This window comes from Schistocerca cancellata, chromosome 9 (assembly GCF_023864275.1).
Source record: "Schistocerca cancellata isolate TAMUIC-IGC-003103 chromosome 9, iqSchCanc2.1, whole genome shotgun sequence".
Classification (NCBI taxonomy): Eukaryota; Metazoa; Arthropoda; class Insecta; order Orthoptera; family Acrididae; genus Schistocerca; species Schistocerca cancellata.
Genome location: NC_064634.1, coordinates 58718252 through 58739896, shown reverse-complemented (window position 1 = coordinate 58739896; position 21645 = coordinate 58718252).

The window sequence follows — 21645 nt, the reverse complement described above, 5'->3', positions numbered from 1 at the left end:
ACAGTTGAAGAGAAACAGACATATCTAAACACGGCAGTAACAGAAGTTGGAAAGAAAAACATAGGTACAAAAGAGCTACCTGTGAAGAAACCATAGGTAACAGAAGAAACACTTCAGTTGATCGATAAAAGAACGAAGTACAAAAAACTCAGGAATACAGAAATACAAGTCTCTGAGGAATGAAATAAATGGGTAGTCCGGGGAAGTTCAGACGAAATGGCTGCATGAAAAATGAGAAGAAATCGAAAAGAAATTATTGTCGGAAGGACAGACTCAGCATACAGGAAAGTCCAAACAACGTTCGGTGACATTAAAAGCAAGGGTGGTAACATTAAGAGTGCAACGGGAATTCCACTGTTAAATGCAGAGGAGAGAGTGGATAGGTGGAAAGTATACACTGAAAGCCTCTATGAGGGGGAATATTTGTCTAATGTGACAGAACAAGAAACAGGAATCGATTTAAAAGAGTTAGGGGATCCAGCATTAGAATCAGAATTTAAAAGAGCTTTGGAGGACTTAAGATCAAATAAGGCAGAAGGGATAGATAACATTCCATCAGAATTTCTAAAATCATTGGGGGAAGTGGCAACAAAACGACTATTCACGTTGGTGTGTAGAATATATGAGTCTGGCGATAAACCATCTGACTTTCGGAAAAGCATCATCCACACAATTCCGAAGACGGCAAGAGCTGACAAGTGCGAGAATTATCGCACAATCAGCTTAACAGCTCATGCATCCAAGTTGCTGACAAGGATAATACATAGAAGAATGGAAAAGGAAATTTATGTTCTAGATGACGATCAGTTTGGCCTTAGGAAAGGTAAAGGCACGAGAGAGGCAATTCTGACGTTGCTGTTAATAATGGAAGCAGAACTAAAGGAAAATCAATACACGTTAACAGGATTTGTCGACCTGGAAAAAGCGCTCGACAATGTAAAATGGTACAAGGGGTTCGAAATTCCGAGAAAAATAGGAGTAAGCTATCGAGAGAGACGGGTAATAAACAATATTTAAAAGAGCCAAGGGAGTGGAAGACTAAGAACGAAGTGTTCGTATTAAAAAGGGTATAAGAGACGGATGTAGTCTTTCGCCCCTACTGTTCAATCTATACATCGAAGAAGTAATGACGGAAATAAAAGAAAGATTCAGGAGTGTTATTAAAATTGAAGGTGAAAGGGTATCAATGATACGATTCGCTGATGATATTGCTATGCTAAGTGAAAGTGAAGAAGAACTACATGATATGCTGAATAGAATGGACATTCTAATGAGTACAGCATATGGAATGAGAGTAAATCGAAGAAAGAGGAAAGTAATGAGAAGTAGCAGAAATGAGAAAAGAGAGAAACTTAACATCAGGATGGATGGTCGCGAAGTAGATCAAGTTAAGGAATGCTGCTACCTAGGCAGTAAAATAACCAATGACGGACGGAGCTAGGAGGACATCAAAAGCAGGCTAGCAGTTTCAAAAGGGGCATTCCTGGCCAAGAGAAGTCTACTAATATCAAACATAAGCCTTAATTTGAGGAAGAAATTTCTGAGAATGTACGTCTGGAATACAGCATTGTATCGTAGTGAAACATGGATTGTGGGAAAACCGGAACAGAAGAGAATCGAAGCATCTGAGATGTGGTGCTACAGACAAATGTTAAAAATTAGTTTGGTTGATAAGGTAAGGAATGAGGAGGTTCTGCGTAGGATCGGAGAGGAAAGGAATATCTGGGAAACACTGATGAGGAGAAAGGACAGGATGGTGGCACATCTGTTAAGACACCAGGGGATGACTTCCATAGTACTAGAGGGAGCTGTAGAGGGCAAAATTTGTAGCGGAAGAGATTGTAATACATCCAAGAAATAATTGAGGGCGTAGGTTGCAAGTGCTACTCTGCGATTAAGGGGTTGATACAGGAGAGGAATTCGTGGTGGGCCGCATCAGAGCAGTCAGAAGATTGATGACCAAAAAAAAATATTCATCCCTTCTGCCTTAATTGAACTTAAGTCCTCCAGAGTTCCGTTAAACTCACTCTAATACTGGATACCCTATATCTTCCTTATCGATTCCAATTTCTTCTTCTAACCTGCCCCCCCCCCCCCCCCACCACACACACACACACACCGAGGCCTTCAATATACAGTTTCCATCTGTTTTCTCTCCCATCTGCGTCTAACAGTGAAATTTACGCTTCATACTTAATGTTGTCGGCCTCGCTATTACATTCAGCGAAGGTTGCTTTGAGTTTTTTCTATGCTGATTCAGTCCTTCCGACTTCCATTATGTCAGTACCAATGAGAAAAAAAACGGTAGTGTCCAAACTCCTACATTTCTAGTGAAAATCTTGAGTACGTCGCATCGTATAAGTGCTAATGGATGATATTAATAAGCGATGTGAAGTGAGATGTCATCTAAAATCAGTATTAGCAAAAGAGAATGGGACAGATGTGTTGGAATAAAGATGGGAAAGGTGTGTGTATCGATCAATGCGCTAGTAGAGCCTATTCTATTATTCCACGCTTTGAAGTCCTTGTCTAGTAGGCATGACGACAAATATCGAACGAATTCAGGAATGTGCTGCAAGGATAGTTATAGATCGGTATACACCAGACAAAAGTGTAGCGGAGATGTTCGGAGAACTGAAATGGGAATCGTTGAAACAAAGACGAACAAACCTCATCCTAAGTGTCGTATGTAAAGTACAACAGCGGCGTGATACAATTAATGTCTTCGCTGGTCGATAGCAGTGGTAATGTTACCACTGACAGTGCCATTAAAGCGGAGTTAATAAACGCGGTTCCCGAAGCTTTTTCACCAAAGAAAACTGCAGTTTATGGCGGGTCATGGCCCATCGAAAATAGGCCGGTGTGAGGTGGAGCGTAGACTATTAAGTTAAGTAGTGGTTTTGACTTTGTACATACGTACTGTTTGTGTTTTCCTTTTCCGTTTATAAATGTATAGCAATGGTGTTCTTTTAATCATTGACAAGGGTCTTCTTAGGCACTTGTGGGTTTTATTGTTGTTCTGAAGAAGGTGTAGTTATCTACGCCGAAACTTGGGTTAACACTAGGTGCTTTATACGCAATCGAGGCGGGTTTTTAGTTTTTTAATACATTAACCAACGATTGCTGACGCGCTGCGATGTTGAAGGTTCTACGTTTAACTAAAATGGGAGGGTGAAATACTGTTACGAGAACTCTGAAAACATGACTGATGATCTTGGAATTCATACTAAAGTACAGTTTGTTCACCGGTGTCTCAGCTTTTGCATTACGACAGTTCGCGTGAGGTTAAATGTGCTTGACTGTTACAATTAGCGTCGGAGTAAATAAGAACTTGGCCGGACAGGGTGGCCGAGCGGTTCTAGGCGCTACAGTCTGGAACCGCACGACCGCTACGGTCGCAGGTTCGAAACCTGCCTCGGGCATGGATGTGTGTGATGTCCTTAGGGTAGTTAGGTTTAAGTACTTCTAAGTTCTAGGGGACTGATGACCTCAGAAGTTAAATCCCTTTTCGTTTATAAATGTATAGCAATGGTGTTCTTTTAATCATTGACAAGGGTCTTCTTAGGCACTTGTGGGTTTTATTGTTGTTCTGAAGAAGGTGTAGTTATCTACGCCGATACTTGGGTTAACACTAGGTGCTTTATTCGCAATCGAGTCGGGTTTTTAGTTTTTTAATACATTAACCAATGATTGCTGACGCGCTGCGATGTTGAATGTTCTACGTTTAACTAAAATGGGAGGGTGAAATACTGTTACGAGAACTCTGAAAACATGACTGATGATCTTGGAATTCATACTAAAGTACAGTTGTTCATCGGTGTCTCAGCTTTTGCATTACGACAGTTCGCGTGAGGTTAAATGTGCTTGACTGTTACAATTAGCGTCGGAGTAAATAAGAACCTGGTTGGTCGGGGTGGCCGAGCGGTTCTAGGCGCTACAGTCTGGAACCGCACGACCGCTACGGTCGCAGGTTCGAAACCTGCCTCGGGCATGGATGTGTGTGATGTCCTTAGGGTAGTTAGGTTTAAGTACTTCTAAGTTCTAGGGGACTGATGACCTCAGAAGTTAAATCCCTTTTCGTTTATAAATGTATAGCAATGGTGTTCTTTTAATAATTGACAAGGGTCTTCTTAGGCACTTGTGGGTTTTATTGTTGTTCTGAAGAAGGTGTAGTTATCTACGCCGAAACTTGGGTTAACACTAGGTGCTTTATTCGCAATCGAGGCGGGTTTTTAGTTTTTTAATACATTAACCAATGATTGCTGACGCGCTGCGATGTTGAATGTTCTACGTTTAACTAAAATGGGAGGGTGAAATACTGTTACGAGAACTCTGAAAACATGACTGATGATCTTGGAATTCATACTAAAGTACAGTTTGTTCACCGGTGTCTCAGCTTTTGCATTACGACAGTTCGCGTTAGGTTAAATGTGCTTGACTGTTACAATTAGCGTCGGAGTAAATAAGAACTTGGCCGGCCAGGGTGGCCGAGCGGTTCTAGGCGCTGCAGTCTGGAACCGCGCGACATCTACGGTCACAGGTTCGAATCCTGTCTCGGGCATGGATGTGTGTGATGTCCTTAGGTTAGTTAGGTTTAAGTAGTTCTAAGTTCTAGGGGACTGATGACCTCAGCAGTTAGTGCTCAGAGCCATTTGAACCATCAGTATTACCTCATTCCGAATAGACAGTCACACCAAAAAGCGTCTTAAAAAAGGCATCCTCTGTCCACCATTTCCGCCATCTGCGCTGCACGCTCACCCAACATCGCCAACATACGAGTATTCGCAGCTTAACGCCAGTTACGTTCAAATGGTTCAAATGGCTCTGAGCACTATGGGATTTAACTTCTGAGGTCATCAGTCCCATAGAACTTAGAACTACTTGAACCTAACTAACCTAAGGACATCACACACACCCATGCCCGAGGCAGGATTCGAACCTTCGACCGTAGCGGTCGCGCAGTTCCAGACTGTAGCGCCTAGAACTGCTCGGCCACCCCGGGCGGTGCCAGTTACGTCATCTACTCCTAACTCACCCTCCTCTGGTTACGCGTCACCGATGTATTCATGTATCCAAAGACGCTCTCTGTGGCAAATATTACAAAGAAGCTGTCATCTCTGGTAACACGGAAAGCTAACAAAGAGAATTCTGTGGGGTGGCAGATCCGGACACGTAGTGCGATATGAGGCGGCGCTTAATCTGTCTCCCTCTGTCGCCCGGAGGCAGGTTCCGCGTTCTCGAGACCATCACCGTCGAGTTCGGCCTTGAGCTGCCGAAAACGAGCGCTGCCCGGCGTGCATGTCTTCGCTGTCCACATATAAGGAGACAGCCATCGCGCCCTCACCCACAGTACAGCTGGCGCCCACCATGAGGAATGCAGCCGTCCCTGCGGTGAGTACAGACTGTGTTCTCAGCACAGCACGACTCTTTCTACTTGTGTCAACAAACACGTGTTCCGCATTCTGTATATCTTAACGCTGCCAGCAAAAGGACTTCCCCTCACGTATAAGAAGAAAATACGGTATATCTGCACGGTTGAAACAAAGTGGATAATGCCTTGAAAAGAAGGACGTTAAAACATGTAGTAAGGCAAAATTTTAACATTCGATGTTATTACTAGTCTGTATATGACTTTCAGTAATCGGAATCCTTCCGAGATGGTATTGATGAAGAACGTCGGAAACGTTCAAAAACATGGCAGATTGTGTTCTATAATCGCGGTACCAATCATTAAAATAAATGCGTTTTTCTTTGCGGCGAGATCTTTTCACGAAACTTCAGTCTCCAGCTTTCTCCTCCGAATGCAAAAAAAGATGTGATGACGACCACTTACATAAGGAGAAATGCATTGTGATAAAATAAGAGAAATCAGAGTTCCACGGAAAGATTTAACTGTCCGTTTTTTCCGTGCGTCGTTCGAGAGTCGAGTGATAGAGAAATAGTGTGAAAATGGTTCCTTGAAATCTTCGCTAAATACTTAAGTGTGAATTGCCGAATAGTCATGGACAATCAGATGCACATGTTATAACATGAAATATCAATATCATTAAAACAGGGGAAAAGGAATGTTGTCGAATTAAATCAGGTGATGCTAATACAATTAGATCGGGAAAACACGCCCTAAAAGTAGTATTTGGGCAGGGAAGTAACAGACGTTGACTGAAATAGAGGAAATCTAAAATGCAGAGTGGCAGTAGCAAGAAATTAGCTTCAGGAAAAAGTAATGCGTTAATATCTAATACAAATTTGAGTTTTATGAATGTAATTGCATGGATTGTGGCCTTGCACGGAAGTGAAAAGCAGACAGTAAGCAGTTCAGACAAGAAGAGAAATGTTTTGCTACAGAAGAATATTGAAAATCAGATGATTAGTTTGAATAACTAATGAAAAGGTAGTGAATAGGATGAGATAGAATAGAAATTAACGGACAACTCACCAAAAGAAATGCTCGATTGACAGGACAGTTTGTGTGGCATCAAGGAGTCGTTATCTTGTTAATTGAAGGAAGTGTGGAGGTTAAAGATTGTAGAGGGAGGCCAATGGATGAGGCAGTAAGCAAGTTCAAATGGATGAAGGTTGCAGTAGTTCTGTAGACACCAACGAACTACTGTGAGGGGCTGCATCGAACCGGACTGAAGACGTCGGGAACAGGAACACGGACGTATGATAGAGACGCATTATCTCCACTAGAAATCATGTTCTGCAACACTTCATACATTAATTCGCGAAACCTGCAAAAATAGAACGTACTACTCGTTGTTCGTGTAGTTACTGGCGCAGAGAAACGTCGACTACACATCTTCTAAAAATAACTAAAAAATTCACATAAATATTTTACTGCTTATCTCTGTTTCAACTTATCAATCTTTATCAATAGTATTATAAAAAATAAAAAAATGAACATATAATTATTATTGAGCTAAGTGCGCACGAAATTGTGTTGAAAGTTACCAGATGTACATGGCTCTTATTACTAGACCAGCTTCCTGCAATTAACCTGTAGAATGCACCAGCACACCGCGTCACATTCTTCCTTACGCATAAAGTTCAAATTCCCCCATCCCAGGTGGATCGCCCGTGGTTTCAGAGCCGTCCACAAAACGGGAACGCTAAAGCAAGGACACTTTAGTATTATCGCGAAGCAGGGGAGAGAGCGTCTTGGACGTGATAAGCGAGTTAATATGGCATTCATCAAAACAATCATGTTTTTCGTTATCTCGCTATCGTCTCGTTAAATTTCGATCACCAACTAGCTCCTCCGAATACGAAAATGTTTCGTAATAAAATAAGGGTAATGAGATGTGGCACGGAAGATTTAGGTGCTCATTTTTCCACGTGGTGTTTGAGTGGATCGGTCGAGAAATTGAAAGTAGTTCTATGAACATACTTAATTGCAGAGTATTCTCTTAGGTGTTGTAGATTCTCTGTATCTTTCATTCGATATTCGATTCATAAGAGCTCCCAAATTGGCCCACAAATAAAGGTCTTGCGGATTTAGGTCCAGAGAATGTTGTGGTCAGCGAATAAGTCCATCTCAGTCTAATCGGAACAACGATATAGCAAGAAAAATAAAATGCACTTGAAGAAGAAAAGGTTGACATGTTACGTATAGAAAGCAATGAGAAACTAATTTTACTTCATGTTACCTGTCTATGCCTGAATTTCTATTTGAACTGCTATGTAATCCAATGTAAATGTAATGTTTCGAATTTTAAAATTTTTTCTCGTATATGTTCTGAATCGTTACCTTTGCCTATTGTACAGTTTACCTTAAATATCTTTTGATAAGTTAAAGATACTAATAATCTTCCATACTGATAAATAATCACAAAATAATAATAATTTTTTTTCATAGAACCATACCGTGTACTCAACAAATATCTGTTGATCACAAGCGTGAAATCCTTTGTAGAGTCACGCCACTATTTTCGGTGTGACGCTCAGCGACAAGTAGCGAAATCGGGATCGTCAGTCGGTCTCTGTAGAACTCACGTATTCAAGAATTTTCAGCAGCCGACTCTTTTTGATTGTTGGACTTCCCGTAACTGTTCGTTTTTATTGTTAATAAGAATGGTCGTTTTTTAAGCACGTAGTGTACAAGGAAAACCAAATAAATGTTCCGATCAAGACTTTCCAATTTATCAGTGAGTTGTGAAATATTTCTTGATTCAGACAACATTCGCAACAACATTATTTTACTAAGCAAAATACTAGTTGTTCCCGGCCACGAATTTCTATGGCTCAGTCTGGTTAAACAGAAAAAAAAGACCAGAATGAGATTTTCACTCTGCAGCGGAGTGTGCGCTGATATGAAACTTCCTGGCAGATTAAAACTGTGTGCCCGACCGAGACTCGAACTCGGGACCTTTGCCGCGAAAGGCAAAGGTCCCGAGTTCGAGTCTCGGTCGGGCACACAGTTTTAATCTGCCAGGAAGTTTCAGAAAAAAAAGACAAAGCACGCGTTTCTAAAATATATGGAAATTGGATATAAGAACAAATTTCCTTCTCCCCTGCGTTTCTGTCCTTCTCCTCCACCTACTCCTCCTCTTTTTGCCGACCTCATCCTTTTCCTCCCCTCTCTCTACTTCTGCCTGCCTGCCTCCCTCTCTCTCTCTCCGTCCCTCTCTCTCTCTCTCCGTCCCTCTCTCTCTATGTTCAAAAATGGTTCAAAAGGCTCTGAGCACTATTGGACTTATCTGAGGTCATCAGTCCTCAGGACTTAGAACAACTTAAACCTAACTAACCTAAGGAGCCGGCCGCGGTGGTCTAGCGGTTCTAGGCGCGCAGTCCGGAACCGCACGACTGCTACGGTCGCAGGATCGAATCCTGCCTCGGGCATGGATGTGTGTGATGTCCTTAGGTTGGTTAGGTTTAAGTAGTTCTAAGTTCTAGGGTACTGATGACCACAGATGTTAAGTCCCTACTCTGTTTCCGCGTTATTTAGCATAGAATTTAGCCAATCGGGGCGTCGCGCGCTCGCATACAAGCGGCCTGCCAGGGGCGGTGTTGCCCAACGAGTGCTTTGTCTCGTCAGCTGAAACTGAAATTCATCTACATCTACATCTACATCTACATCCATACTCCGCAAACCACCTGACGGTGTGTGGCGGAGGGTACCTTGAGTACCTCTATCGGGTCTCCCTTCTATTCCAGTCTCGTATTGTTCGTGGAAAGAAGAATTGTCGGTATGCCTCTGTGTGGGCTCTAATCTCTCTGATTTTACCCTCATGGTCTCTTCGCGAGATATACGTAGGAGGGAGCAATATACTGCTTGACTGTTCGGTGAAGGTATGTTCTCGAAACTTCAATAAAAGCCCGTACCGAGCTACTGAGCGCCTCTCCTGCAGTCTTCCAATGGAGTTTCTCTATCATCTCCGTAACGCTTTCGCGATTACTAAATGATCCTGTAACGAAGCGCGCTGCTCTCCGTTGGATCTTCTCTATATCTTCTATCAACCCTATCTGGTACGGATCCCACACTGCTGAGCAGTATTCAAGCAGTGGGCGAACAAGCGTACTGTAACCTACTTCCTTTGTTTTCGGATTGCATTTCCTTAGGATTCTTCCAATGAATCTCAGTCTGGCATCTGCTTTACCGACGATCAACATTATATGATCATTCCATTTTAAATCACTCCTAATGCGTACTCCCAGATAATTTATGGTATTAACCGCTTCCAGTTGCTGACATGCTATTTTGTAGCTAAATGATAAAGGATCTATCTTTCTGTGTATTCGCAGCACATTACACTTGTCTACATTGAGATTCAATTGCCATTCCCTGCACCATGCGTCAATTCGCTGCAGATACTCCTCCATTTCAGTACAATTTTCCATTGTTACAACCTCTCGATACACCACAGCATCATCTGCAAAAAGCCTCAGTGAACTTCCCATGTCATCCACCAGGTCATTTATGTGTATTGTGAATAGCAACGGTCCTATGACACTCCCCTGCGGCACACCTGATATCACTCTTACATCGGAAGACTTCTCTCCATTGAGAATGACATGCTGAGTCCTGTTATCTAGGAACTTCTCAATCCAATCACACAATTGGTCTGATAGTCCATATGCTCTTACTTTGTTCATTAAACGACTGTGGGGAACTGTATCGAACGCCTTGCGGAAGTCAAGAAACACGGCATCTATCTGTGAACCCGTGTCTATGGTCCTCTGAGTCTCGTGGACGAATAGCGCGAGCTGGGTTTCACATGACCGTCTTTTTCGAAACCCATGCTCATTCCTACCGAGTAGATTTCTAGTCTCCGGAAAAGTCATTATACTCGAACACAATACGTGTTCCAAAATTCTACAACTGATCGACGTTAGAGATATAGGTCTATAGTTCTGCACATCTGTTCGACGTCCCTTCTTGAAAACGGCGATGACCTGTGCCCTTTTCCAATCCTTTGGAACGCTACGCTCTTCTAGAGACCTACAGTACACCGCTGCAAGAAGGGGGGCAAGTTCCTTCGCGTACTCTGTGTAAAATTGAACTGGTATCCCATCAGTTCCAGAGGCCTTTCCTCTTTTGAGCGATTTTAATTGTTTCTCTATCCCTCTGTCGTCTATTTCGATATCTACCATTTTGTCATCTATGCGACAATCTAGAGAAGGAACTACAGTGCAGTCTTCCTCTGTGAGCAGCTTTGGAAAAAGACATTTAGTATTTCGGCCTTTAGTCTGTCATCCTCTGTTTCAGTACCATTTCGGTCACAGAGTGTCTGGACATTTTGTTTTGATCCACCTACCGCTTTGACATAAGACCAAAATTTCTTAGGATTTTCTGCCAAGTCAGTACATAGAACTTTACTTTCGAGTTCATTGAACACCTCTCGCATAGCCCTCCTCACACTACATTTCGCTTCGCGTAATTTTTGTTTGTCTGCAAGGCTTTGGCTATGTTTATGTTTGCTGTGAATTTCCCTTTGCTTCCGCAGCAGTTTTCTAACTCGGTTGTTGTACCACGGTGGCTCTTTTCCATCTCTTACGATCTTGCTTGGCACATACTCATCTAACGCATTATGTACGACGGTTTTGAACTTTGTTCACTGATCCTCAACACTATCTGTACTTGAGACAAAACTTTTGTGTTGAGCCAACAGGTACTCTGAAATCTGCTTTTTGTCACTTTTTCTAAACAGAAAAATCTTCCAACCCTTTTTAATATTCCTATTTACGGCTGAAATCATCGATGCCGTAACCGCTTTATGATCGCTGATTCCCTATTCTGCGTTACATTTTTCAAATAGTTCGGGTCTGTTTGTCACCAGAAGGTCTAATATGTTATCGCCACGAGTCGGTTCTCTGTTTAACTGCTCAAGGTAGTTTTCAGATAAAGCACTTTAAAAAATTTCACTGGATTCTTTGTCCCTGCCACCCGTTATGAACGTCTGAGTCTCCCAGTCTATATCCGGCAAATTAAAATCTCCACCCAGAACTATAACATGGTGGGGAAATCTACTCGAAATATTTTCCAAATTATCCTTCAGGTGCTCAGCCACAACAGCTGCTGAGCCAGGGGGCCTATAGAGACATCCAATTACCATGTCTGAGCCTGCTTTAACCGTAACCTTCACCCAAATCATTTCACATTTCGGATCTCCGTCAATTTCCTTCGATACTATTTCACTTCTTATCGCTATAAACACGCCTCCCCCTTCACTGTCCAGCCTGTCTCTGCGGTATACATTCCAATCTGAGTTTAGGATTTCATTACTGTTTACGTCTGGTTTCAGCCAACTTTCTGTCCCTAGTACTATATGGGCGTAGTGACCGTTTCTTAATGAGAGCAGTTCTGGGACCTTTCTGTAGACGCTCCTGCAGCTTACTATAAGTACATTAATACTGTTATTCCCTGTTGCATTTTTCCTACTCCTACCTTGCCGCGTCTCAGGAGGCGTCTTGTCGGGCCTAGGGAGGGGATTCTCTAACCTAAAAAACCCCCATGTACACTCCACACGTACTCCGCTACCCTTGTAGCCGCTTCCGGCGTGTAGTGCACGCCTGACCTATTCAGGGGGACCCTACATTTCTCCACCTGATAGCGCAGGTCGAGAAATTTGCACCCCAGATCTCTGCAGAATCGTCTGAGCCTCTGGTTTAAGCCTTCTATTCGGCTCCAAACCAGAGGACCGCGACCGTTTCTGGGAACGATACTACAAATAGTTAGCTCTGATTTCACCCCACGAGCGAGGCTTTCCGCCTTCACCAATTCCTCCAACCGCCTGTACGAACTGAGGATGACCTCTGAACCCAGACGGCAGGAGTCATTGGTGCCGACATGAGCAACAATTTGCAGTCGGGTGCACCCAGTGATCTCTATCGCCGCCGGTAGGGCCTCCTCCACATCTCGGATGAGACCCCCGGCAAGCAGACAGAGTGAACACTGGCCTTCTTCCCCGACCTTCCCGCTTTTTCCCTAAGGGGCTCCATCACCCGCCTAACGTTGGAGGGCCTCCTCCACATCTCGGATGAGACCCCACGGCAAGCAGACAGAGTGAACACTGGCCTTCTTCCCAGACCTTCCCGCTTTTTCCCTAAGGGGCTCCATCACCCGCGTAATAACTAATAAACCCCTCCCCCCGTGTGCCTGTTCGGACCTTGCTGAAGGAGCAGCCACATGTCCACTCACAGGCAGAGCGGGCGATACCACACGGCCAGCCTCCACATTGACCCTCCGCCTCGTGCGCCGCGAACGCCGCTGAACCCGCCACTCCCCTTGGGGAGAGGGTGGCCCAACCGCGCCCGGTACCCGCGAAGATGTCTCGACAGCAGGGACAGTGGGTGAAGCATGTAACACCTGGGGTGTACCTTGCGACGCACCAGACTCCCCACTGCCGCTACACTCCGAGGCAGCAGCCTGAAGACGGCTGACCGCGGCCATCAACACGCTCAGCTGTTCGCGATCAGTGGCCAGCTCCTCCTGCGTCCGTACACAGCAGTCACACATCCTATCCATCCTAAGGAATCAATTTACTGAAGAGAGTTAATCAACCTTTAACTAGACTGCTAATTCACTAAAGGCGGCTGTTTATTCACTAAACTGTGGTTGCTAGCCACTTCTTGTAGAAAACAATGAAAATAGCACTACCTGTCTCTGGACTGTATTGAAAACAAACACTAGCACTACTGGCACTATGGTTGACTACAGGGACTCTCTGACTGTATTCAAAACTAACACGAAATCTATGGAACTATTAATAGCACCCGACAATTAAAGCTTCCTAAAAGTAAATACACACGGAAGAAGAAGTGACAAGTAAGAAAAATACAGTTAATACTTAAATTAAGGTAGCTCGCTGCACAGCAGACGTGAAGCAGACGGCAGTTACGACGACACTGACTCTATTGGCACTAAATTTACGCGCGCGACGATCTGATTGGCTAACTTCTTCAATGCTAAATAACTCGGAAACGGCGCAACGTATCGAATTTCTTTCTTAACATTTATGTCTCAGTACAACCTGCCCTGTAACATCCCTACAAGCATTTCATACATTTTCATATCACCCTATATACACTCCTGGAAATTGAAATAAGAACACCGTGAATTCATTGTCCCAGGAAGGGGAAACTTTATTGACACATTCCTGGGGTCAGATACATCACATGATCACACTGACAGAACCACAGGCACATAGACACAGGCAACAGAGCATGCACAATGTCGGCACTAGTACAGTGTATATCCACCTTTCGCAGCAATGCAGGCTGCTATTCTCCCATGGAGACGATCGTAGAGATGCTGGATGTAGTCCTGTGGAACGGCTTGCCACGCCATTTCCACCTGGCGCCTCAGTTGGACCAGCGTTCGTGCTGGACGTGCAGACCGCGTGAGACGACGCTTCATCCAGTCCCAAACATGCTCAATGGAGGACAGATCCGGAGATCTTGCTGGCCAGGGTAGTTGACTTACACCTTCTAGAGCACGTTGGGTGGCACGGGATACATGCGGACGTGCATTGTCCTGTTGGAACAGCAAGTTCCCTTGCCGGTCTAGGAATGGTAGAACGATGGGTTCGATGACGGTTTGGATGTACCGTGCACTATTCAGTGTCCCCTCGACGATCACCAGTGGTGTACGGCCAGTGTAGGAGATCGCTCCCCACACCATGATGCCTGGTGTTGGCCCTGTGTGCCTCGGTCGTATGGAGTCCTGATTGTGGCGCTCACCTGCACGGCGCCAAACACGCATACGACCATCATTGGCACCAAGGCAGAAGCGACTCTCATCGCTGAAGACGACACGTCTCCATTCGTCCCTCCATTCACGCCTGTCGCGACACCACTGGAGGCGGGCTGCACGATGTTGGGGCGTGAGCGGAAGACGGCCTAACGGTGTGCGGGACCGTAGCCCAGCTTCATGGAGACGGTTGCGAATGGTCCTCGCCGATACCCCAGGAGCAACAGTGTCCCTAATTTGTTGGGAAGTGGCGGTGCGGTCCCCTACGGCACTGCGTAGGATCCTACGGTCTTGGCGTGCATCCGTGCGTCGCTGCGGTCCGCTCCCAGGTCGACGGGCACGTGCACCTTCCGCCGACCACTGGCGACAACATCGATGTACTGTGGAGACCTCACGCCCCACGTGTTGAGCAATTCGGCGGTACGTCCACCCGGCCGCCCGCATGCCCACTATACGCCCTCGCTCAAAGTCCGTCAACTGCACATACGGTTCACGTCCACGCTGTCGCGGCATGCTACCAGTGTTAAAGACTGCGATGGAGCTCCGTATGCCACGGCAAACTGGCTGACACTGACGGCGGCGGTGCACAAATGATGCGCAGCTAGCGCCATTCGACGGCCAACACCGCGGTTCCTGGTGTGTCTGCTGTGCCGTGCGTGTGATCATTGCTTGTACAGCCCTCTCGCAGTGTCCGGAGCAAGTATGGTGGGTCTGACACACCGGTGTCAATGTGTTCTTTTTTCCATTTCCAGGAGTGTATATATATATAGGGTGATCTGAAAATGAATATATATATATATGTGTGTGTGTGTGTGTGTGTGTGTGTGTGTGTGTGTGTGTGTGTGTGTGTGTGTGCTTTTCAAGACTTTTGGTAACAGCGTTTTCTCTTTACATATGATATATTTATTTATGTATGAGCCGCTACTTCTGAATCAAGTTAAGTCCTCGATTGGCCTGACAAGGGCTGAGTGCAACCCGCTTGCCAACAGCACTCGGCAGATTCGGGCGGTCACCCACACAAGTGCTAACCAAGCCCAACAACGCTCAACTTCCGTGACCTGACGGGGACCAGTGTTGCCACTGCGGCAAGGCCGTTGGCAAGTTCACTTATAACACTGTGGATGTGGTGTTTAACATTTTTTTTTAAATGTTAAGGATAATATGTTGCCGTCTCTTCATGTAAGAATAGATGATGAATGCAGCTAGCCGCTAACTTTGTATAATGTCTTGTCTGTATAGACGTGTATCTGTTGCCTTTAAGATCCTTTCACCTTACACATAAATCTATACAGTAAAGTATGGGCCTCCCATTTGTCGGCTGATCCGTGATAAGACAGGCGAAAAGTTAGACTAATGGAGGATTATTAGTATTTTCTCTATTTTCATTCGCTCTCTCTCTCTCTTTCTCTCCTTTATCTATGTACAGTTTTTAATATAATATTTCAGTACGTGAAATCAGCCAAATAGAATCTTTGGTGGAGTCCTTCGTCTTGGTAATCAGCGGCTGGCTTGCTGTAAGAGATCTTTACATTTATTATTACTGTTAAGCACTGCATTCAGTCGGGAGAATCAATCGTGTGGACAATTTGTTCCTTTTACGAAAGATTGCGAATTCCAGATGTGTACGAAGCCTTTCTGGACGATTTAACACAGACTCAGTGATTGCAGGCTCTCTTCGACACAGCTGAAACTTCCCCACTAATTACAGGGCCAACGTGATCATCAAATGATTCAGAAAAAAACTCATTCGTTCATTCCCTCCAGAACAAAAAAGTCACAAACCTTATTTATGAAGGAAATTTTGTATTCAATCCATCTCCATTACATGTCCAGATCTCCGGTGATTCCAAATCTTAATTATTTTCCGTTTACACTCTCTTTCTCTTCAAACAAACCGCTAGCGGCACAAATGTTAATGGCTCGCTTTAGCGAGAAGAAAAGCAAAATATGTATCTCTCAGAAACACGTCAATCCCTCAACAGATACTACAGAAGCTGTCCTAGTTACCACTCTAACAACCATGGAGAATACATATATGCATCTCTGTTATTTCAAAGAATAAACGCACTAGAAAATACTTTGGCGTCGTCGAGCTCTCGCCGCATATGTTACGAGAAAATCAGATCAGATACTTTTCCAAAGTGAATGAATGTGGATGGTTTGATTGACAATGATTAATTGGTGCGTGGTAGAGGGTATTTTCTGTGGGGACATTACAAGTGGTTTCAATCGTTGTCGAGCAGAAAGGAACAAGAGCCTGCAAATACACCCACTATACGTAAGGAATTCGAGATTTCTCAACAAACAAAGAGATCGTCTTAGAAGGATCTCTCTGTCTTTTCACTCTTAATGTCTCTAAAATATTTTGATTAGAAAATAATTCAGGTGAACTCTCCATGAACGCATAATAGGTTCTTTATTTCACTTCCAAGGGCAACAATTTACAGAGGAGAATACACACCGTTCATTGCCATAACATCTTCTGTCGCTATTACAAAGGACATTAACAAATATGTTAATAAATTAATAAACATATTAGTATTATATTAAATATTTTAGCGCAGTTATAATACTTCATTATATTCCTGATGGATAATTAACAATAGACGCAAGTTTCTGGATGTTGACAGGATGTTAATTTTTATCAGGGAAAGCTTTTACTGTTCTTCTGGAAATAAGAGAGATATCTGTTTTCCCAAGATTTAGCTCGACGTGAACCACGTAACATACGGTGTAATGATACTGGATATGGGACCTGAATTTTAAACAGCCAGTCGAAATTTCGTTCGAAGTATTTGTGCCAGTAACGGACGCAAATTACAATCAATTTTTACATGTGCTTATTGCTCTCAGGGTACCAGTAAACATTTTTTAGAGTCCAAATTTTGCTGGACATCTTCTTGTTTTGGTCCATACTAATTCCTCCGAAGCCGTGCAGGGTAGCCGCTCGGTCTAGGGCGCCTTGTCACGGTCCGCGCGGCTCCCTCCGTTGGAGGTTCGAATCCTCCCTCGGACATGGGTGTGTGTGTGTGTGTGTTGTCCTTAACGTACGTTAGTTTAAGTTAGATTAAGTAGTGCGTAACCTTAGGGACCTGTGACCTCAGCAGTTTGGTCCCCTTAGACCCTACCACAAATTTCCGAATTTTAATTCCTCCCAAACTATGGGAAAACAAAAAACTTGCAGTGTGAGACAGGTGTTTCACAGTATTAAGGTATGCACTTTAGAGCCCAGGCTTAAAAAGCCTTTAGTTGTTACCACCATCTCTGTGAGTTTGTCGATGGAGTTCTGGTTTACCAGCGGGTGTAAGTGATTATACAAGGTGATTCAGGAGGAATATCACATAATTTGTGAGGTGATTCTGAATGTGCAAATAAACCGAAGAAGTCCCATGAACATGCGTCCGATTTTCGATCGTTACGGAACTGGAGTGGGTTGGTGACTACCATGAATGGATATGGAGACAAGCTTGAATATTACTTACGTTGTGTAGGCGCTGTGGTAGACGGAACAATGGTGGGACAGATGACTGACCCATTCTACTAGAGGAGTTGGGGTTCTCCGACAGATGGTACCACTGTGACTTCGCACAGAGGTAACAGCTACAAGCATACACAGTGTGCAATAGAGGACTGGATCAGTGAGCAGTCGTGAGGCCGAGCTTGCGTGTTGTTCAAGTCAGCAAGTCCAGTGCGTCCTTGAATACCAACATGCTGCATACGTTCACCCATGCAGAATACGCAGACATGTTGTTTATGTACAACTACTATATGAGCAGTGGCAGTGCGGCTGTGACGGAATGTTGTTGTTGTTGTGGTCATCAGTCATGAGACTGGTTTGATGCAGCTCTCCATGCTACTCTATCCTGTGCAAGCTGCTTCATCTTCCAGTACGTAATGCAGCCTACATCCTTCTGAATCTGCTTAGTGCATTCTTCTCTTGGTCTCCTTCTATGATTTTTACCCTCCATGCTGCCCTACAGTACTAAATTGGTGATCCCTTGATGCCTCAAAACATATCCTACCAACCGGTCCCTTCTTATAGCCAAGTTGTGTCACAAACTCATGTTCTCCTCAATTCTATTCAATACCTCTTCATTAGTTATGTGATCTACCTATCTAATCTTCAGCATTCTTCTATAGCACCACATTTCAAAAGCTTCTATTCTCTTCTTGTCCGAACTATTTATACCAGAGACATTTCCCTGATCGACGAACTCGTGTTCCAGGGAATTTCCCAGGGTTTTTCAAACATTGCTTGAATGCGGAACACTAACCATCCTACACTTAACATCAGAACGTGAGGTGCCCAGTCTGTGGAGGAAAGGAACGACATTATTGCAACGGTACAATGCAGGCCCCCCACAAGTACAAGTTGGATCAGCTGTCAGTTCGATATTCCACAAACGAACGCGTGGCGTACCTTACATTCCGAGAGCTTGTACCCATTCCATGTGCAGCCCACGCAATACCTGCATCCAGGTGACCCAGTAAGTAGACAACAGTTTTGGGAATGAAATGATAATCAAATGGACACCACAGCTGCAAACAGGCGTTGATGTACTTCATTGGGGACATGGTGAAAATGTGTGCCCCGACCAGGACTCGAACCCGGGATCTCTTGCTTATATGGCAGACGCTCTATCCATCTGAGCCACCGAGGGCACAGAGGATAGTGCGCCTGCAGGGACTTTGCATGGGGGCTTAATTAAATAATATGCAAATACTTTTTAATTTTCAGTCGCCGTCTGTCCGGTTACGCAGTCTCGTAACCGGTTGGCCCTGTCTGGTATAGTACGCAATCTGACTGCACAGAATAACAACAAAGAACGACAGAAAACTTCCGTTAACATTAATTAATGAAGTCCCCAGTAACTATGAAAGCTACGAAACAACAAGGCACAAGTGTCGCTGTTCTGTGTGTGGAAGTGTGATTCAACGTACACATCTGGCACGGTTCTTCCTCAATACAAGATATTTTAAATACCATTTAAACTGAAGTAATTTAAAAAAAAACAGAAATACTGTAATTGCACATAGAAACCAGAAATACAGTCTAATACAAGAACACGAGCCAGTTGCTTTGTTGACTGAACCTGTGACCAAGAGGCATTATTGTTTAAGACATTGAAATAATAATAAAAAAGAAATTTCTTTTACCTTCATATATATTGACGAAAAGCACACTCTGATCAATACAGCATCCCCAATCCAACAACATCTGGTGTCTAGCCCATCAAAACAATACTACAAGTTCTGAACAAGCACATACTACCGCAACTTCTCAACAACGACTCACCAATGCTACATCTCAATAGCACTCTCCACCACGACTTCTCGACAACAACTGCCAGTGGAGGCGGCTGAATAATACTCTTTGGCGCAATCTCTGGCGCTGTGGCTCAATGTAGCCACCTTTCAACTTATGCCTTGCACGCTCCCCGTGTAAACAGGAGATCCCGGGTTCGAGTCCTGGTCGGGGCACACATTTTCAACATGTCCCCAATGAAGTACATCACGCCTGTATGCAGCTAGGGTGTCCGTTTAATTATCATTTCATTTCTAGCGGAGCTGTATGGTCATCTACGGTAACTGTTCTTTCGAGAACAGTTACTACCGTCGTATATAGTTTTGGGAATGGTTGTCTATACAAAGACACGTCGTGCAATACACTTTATTTACAGATGAAGCTAGATTTACACGGAATAGTATCATGAACACCCGCAGTTCTCATACATGGGCGGTGGAAAACCCAAATGTCTCTAAGGAAACGAGATTCCGAGTTAGATTCTCAGCAAAGTCTTGTGTGGTATGAGTGACGACCTGATGATAGGGCCCGTGTTCCTGCCAAATCGTATGACAGCCGCAGCTGCCGCACGTTTCCTGATAAAAGATGTACTTTTGCCCGAGGTAAAGCCCTCCGAAATGGTTCGATGTGCAACACAGCACACCCTCCAACGCGTTGATAAATGCAATGAGTTGGGTAGGCGACTCTTGGAAGTCTTCTTGTTGAATGAATCGGTCTTCTGCCCCACCATTATTCTGTGCACCACAGCGGCTACAAAACATTTCATATCCATTCACCTATGAGTGTAGTCTTCAACCCACTACAGTTTCGTAACGATCGAAAATCCGACACACCTTCATGGGACTTTTTCGGTTTATTTTCACAAACAGAATCACCTCACAATTTATATGACATTCCTCTATAATCGCCCTGTGTTTCCACTGGTAATTTATCGGTAATGGATGCAGCTGAAATCCGTCACTGTTCCTTTATAGGGTGTAGAATAGTAACAGCTGCCAGACACAATAGAAGGTGATTTTATTTAACACACGACAAGTTTGTGGCTTGTGCCTATCTTCAGGTGGTTAACGTTCATATGCATCTTTTCATACTAAGTGCTGGAAATCACTGTTTAAATAAAAAAAAGAATGTGATGCTGCCTAAACAGACAAAAATGAAACATTTAAAAGTGGCTAAGCGACATGTGTCGTAAAATGTTATAGTATTTGCAAACAGGTGGTGTATCCCTATCACTTTTACATTACATTTATCACTTTTTTCACAAAAGTATTTCAGTTTTTACACGTTAACTGTATATTAGTCACTATGCTAATTATTGGTGCTTCCATGTTACTTTTTTGATAAAGTAGTGGCACTTTAGATGTTAGTAACTTCAGAACCTCATGAACTCGCAACATCCAACGTTTTTCCTTACTTCAATGCTAATTACCTCGGAAACAGCGCAAGGTATCAAATTTTTTCTTATCAATTATTTCGCAGCACAACTACTCTACAGCAGACATAGAAGCTTTTCAGACTGTTTCTGCCCCCTATGTATATACAGTGGAGCGCCAAAGAAACTAGTATAGGCATGCGTACTCCAATACAGGGATATGAAAACAAGCAGACAAGCAGAACACGGCGCCATGGTAGGCAACGCCTGTATAAGACAAGTGTCTGCGCAGTTGTTAGATCGGTTACTGCTGCTACAGTGGTAGGTTACCAAGATTTCAGTGAGTGTGGAAGTAGTGTTACGGTCGGAACACGAGCAATGGGACACAGCATCTCCGAGGTAGCGATGAAGTTGGGATTTTCCCGTACGACCATTTCATGAGTGTACAGTGAATATCAGGAATCCGATAAAACACCAAATCTCTGATATCGCTGCGGCCGGAATAAGATCCTGCAAGAATGGGACCAAAGACGACTGAAGAGAAACGTTCAACGTGACAGAAGTGCAACCCTTCCGCAAATTGCTCCATATTTCAAGGCTGGGCCACCAACGAGCGTCAGCGTGCGAACCATTCAACGAAACATCATCGATATGGGCTTTCGGAGGCGAAGGCCCACTCGTGTACTCTTGATGACCACACGACCCAAAGCTTTACGCCTCGCCTGAGCCCGTCAACACCGATATTGGACTGTCGATGACTGGAAACATATTGCCCGGTCG